This window comes from Photinus pyralis, unplaced genomic scaffold (genome assembly GCF_008802855.1).
Source record: "Photinus pyralis isolate 1611_PpyrPB1 unplaced genomic scaffold, Ppyr1.3 Ppyr1.4_LG6, whole genome shotgun sequence".
Classification (NCBI taxonomy): Eukaryota; Metazoa; Arthropoda; class Insecta; order Coleoptera; family Lampyridae; genus Photinus; species Photinus pyralis.
The window spans coordinates 39345547-39349653 of NW_022170663.1; the positions used below are offsets into that span (position 1 = coordinate 39345547).

The following is a 4107-nucleotide window of genomic DNA, read 5'->3' on the forward strand; positions in this document are numbered from 1 at the left end:
TATTAACGTTTTAATTAATTTTAACCCTCCCCATTTCTTGCGTTTTATTTCCTCGAGTCACTCGTTTCACTCCTTTCACTTGACGGTCATCTGCTTATGGTTTCACTTACTTTGGCGGGAGTTTTGATTGTTGGTTTTGAGTTTTGCAACCCGTCGCTTAAAATCCAGAGACCACTTGATTATTTCGTGTCAAATACAATACAATGAATAGGAAAAGGAGAGATTTATACTTAAAGTTCTTCTAACACATTGACAAGAACACTTGTAGTAAACGCCACACAAACAATATTCCATTCAACTTAACTCTCAAACGTGCCTTGCCGTTGAAAACGTATCTCACTTTTATCTCGCCTGTTAAACCCCACACGGCAGTTCGTCAACGTGAATGTTGATGAGTGGAAATTCTTGCCGAATGCATAATCTAAGGGAGAAATGTGCGTTTTCTACGTGCTTTGTTGGAAAACTCTACTACATTTCGTTTCAAGTGGCGATCTTAGCTGCCACCCAAAACACATCAGCGCCCTTTATTTATATACACTTTATTTCGAGTGCTGTTTCTTTTAAGTTTGTTGTTGACACAAGTTATAGTATAAGAATAAACCTTGACGAAGCTTTTGAGATCTCGAGATCGTTTAACAGTCCCCCCCATTTATGTAATGAAAACAAAGAAAAATGTATTGTTTTTTGCTTACAGACGAACAGGACCAATGCGGAGGATGTTCTTTATAACCTGATTACGTTAAGCGGCGGGAATGCGAACATATTTAAATGCGCAAACATTAAAATGTACTCGCTGAGTCGTTAATGGAGATTTTTACGAATTGAATTTTTTTATTCTTCTTGAATTTGAAATTTAGATCTGCGTTAAATTATTTTCCATACGGCGCTTTGGTCGCATGCATATTTATAAGAAAAAAGTCTGTTGAGGTACAATTATGGATTTATCTTGGCAGATCTCTGTTTCCCTTTTTTGAGGTAAGTAACTAAATATCTTATAATGAATCATTAGAAACCTAGTGGGTCTCATTTTCCTGAAAATTGCAGCATTATCATGCACTCTATATAGTGTGTTCCAGTTGAGGCCGACCCTACTGCTATAAGAAGTCAGTTAAAATTGCAAATATTAAGCATTTTAGTATATTTTAAGAGAAAGTAAAAATTCCGAATAAAATTAACTGTAAATTGGCCTTGAAAGGGCAACATAAGTGTATGTTTTTATGCGCATTTGTTTTTTCTGCGGGATCTTCGTTTCTTAATTACTTTAGGAAGCAGACAGTGTCATAAAGTCTGAGAATTGTATCGAGTTTCATCTTTTTAAGGGAATTGCAATGAAAACTTGGCGTAGTGATAACACAGGCTTGATTTTTTGAAGTCGTGTATCATCCTGGCTGCTGGCTCTAATTTGATTGGTAAGGTGGGATTCAAACCACCAAATCAACCACTAAATAAGTCCAATCCGTCATCATTAAAGGCGTTAGTTACCCACGAAAGAAGTATTGAAGCACTAAACGCAGTTAGTAGAGTGTTGTACGCTTGTTAGTCGGGGCTAAAATCTCAGAAAAGCTCTCCGTTTCAATGCAAGAAGCATTTCATGTAACAATTGAGTTAACACCGGTTCTCCCCTATTTAGACCCCGTTGAATCCGAATATGCCATTTGCCAACTCGAAATTTCAACCGGAAGTGAGATATTCAAGATGGCGTCCAAAATAGCGCCAAATTTAAGTGTTTTTTTGCTTTTGGTCATATGTGTGCGATCCAAGTGTCTATCCCTAGGTTTTTTGGGGCGTAGAACACGATTAAATACTTAAAAATAAATTTGGTTAAGAAAATCACCATTAAAAAGTCATATTTTAACAAAATTTCACCAATATTAACCAAAAAAATCATTTTTTTATCGAAATGTGTAGAAAATTATGTGCTGTGTCTGAGGGGATTTAGAGCATGTTTAAATGCTCAAAATTATTTTAAACAAGTGTTAAAGGACTTTTATTTTCTGAATTCAATTGACATTAATACTCGTCATTCATCGTCATCGTCACCTGCCCCATTCAAGCACTTTGCTCTGCACTTACACAGTTTTGTGCAAGGGACCCAGGGCTCCTTCCTACACCCACACTGCTTTGTGTTACACAGTCCTTTGCAGCCACAAACACTAAACTCCGGGCATGACTTTGGGATAGATGGCAGAGTCATGAGAATAGGCACATATCGCCCGCCTTCCACCTTCCACCCACAATTTTTAGGGTCAGGTAGTTCGGGGAAGGCCACGTGGGAGTTTTTCCACACAAAAACCTAAATAAAATAAATTAATATGAAAATACCTGCGACAGTTAATGTACAAACGCCACTTAAAATATTAATTTTACCTGATAGTGGCACCGAAGGATATGCAAGCGCAGTGCGTCACTGGTAGGCGGCAAGAATTCCAGCACCTTTACAGCTCCAAAAAGAGAAACGCGCGCTGCATTTGACATTGTAATGTCTGGCCCAACCTAAAATAAAAGTGACATAATTGTAAAAAAATAAATATTTTTACAGCAAATAATTTGTGGTGAATAAGGGGACGCAACAAACCTTGTACAAAGCTTGCACCACGAATTGCTCGATATTGTCGAGTACATCTTGGACTTGGAGCTACCTCTGACCTGGCCAGCGATGTACTCGACAATATCGAGCAATTCGTGGTGCAAGCTTTGTACAAGGTTTGTTGCGTCCCCTTATTCACCACAAATTATTTGCTGTAAAAATATTTATTTTTTTACAATTATGTCACTTTTATTTTAGGTTGGGCCAGACATTACAATGTCAAATGCAGCGCGCGTTTCTCTTTTTGGAGCTGTAAAGGTGCTGGAATTCTTGCCGCCTACCAGTGACGCACTGCGCTTGCATATCCTTCGGTGCCACTATCAGGTAAAATTAATATTTTAAGTGGCGTTTGTACATTAACTGTCGCAGGTATTTTCATATTAATTTATTTTATTTAGGTTTTTGTGTGGAAAAACTCCCACGTGGCCTTCCCCGAACTACCTGACCCTAAAAATTGTGGGTGGAAGGTGGAAGGCGGGCGATATGTGCCTATTCTCATGACTCTGCCATCTATCCCAAAGTCATGCCCGGAGTTTAGTGTTTGTGGCTGCAAAGGACTGTGTAACACAAAGCAGTGTGGGTGTAGGAAGGAGCCCTGGGTCCCTTGCACAAAACTGTGTAAGTGCAGAGCAAAGTGCTTGAATGGGGCAGGTGACGATGACGATGAATGACGAGTATTAATGTCAATTGAATTCAGAAAATAAAAGTCCTTTAACACTTGTTTAAAATAATTTTGAGCATTTAAACATGCTCTAAATCCCCTCAGACACAGCACATAATTTTCTACACATTTCGATAAAAAAATGATTTTTTTGGTTAATATTGTTGAAATTTTGTTAAAATATGACTTTTTAATGGTGATTTTCTTAACCAAATTTATTTTTAAGTATTTAATCGTGTTCTACGCCCCAAAAAACCTAGGGATAGACACTTGGATCGCACACATATGACCAAAAGCAAAAAAACACTTAAATTTGGCGCTATTTTGGACGCCATCTTGAATATCTCACTTCCGGTTGAAATTTCGAGTTGGCAAATGGCATATTCGGATTCAACGGGGTCTAAATAGGGGAGAACCGGTGTTAACTCAATTGTTACATGAAATGCTTCTTGCATTGAAACGGAGAGCTTTTCTGAGATTTTAGCCCCGACTATTAGGTGGGTATTTACCAATTTTCAAACTAAAGGCAATAATTATAACTGTACACAACGGCCTAAAAGATTAAACACACAATTACCCTAAGTTTATTGAACGAACCCCACTTACCGAATATCGACACGAACACCCCAAAATCACCCTGAAGAAACAAACTAACAAAGGCAATTTTTTTAACAAATGTGGGTAAAGAATCAGCTTACAGCGTTCGGTTAAACCACATTCAATCTAATGCCGAACTTCACGTGGAAAACCGCTTTGCTTATCGTACATGTACATGCAAGGGCAACCACTTGCCTTGATTTCACAAATTTTTAAAACAAATTACGCGGGAACAATTTAAAATCACTACGAAACGCTACAA

General features: G+C 38.0%; 1 long non-coding RNA gene across 1 annotated transcript; it reads left to right on the forward strand.

Annotated features, from left to right (window-relative positions):
- The first annotated feature begins 2630 nt into the window (after positions 1-2630).
- Positions 2631-3358, forward strand: LOC116174918. The gene is made up of 3 exons (XR_004146195.1): positions 2631-2703; positions 2786-2911; positions 2986-3358. It is a non-coding gene; the product is annotated as an uncharacterized LOC116174918 (long non-coding RNA).
- Positions 3359-4107: the final 749 nt, after the last annotated feature.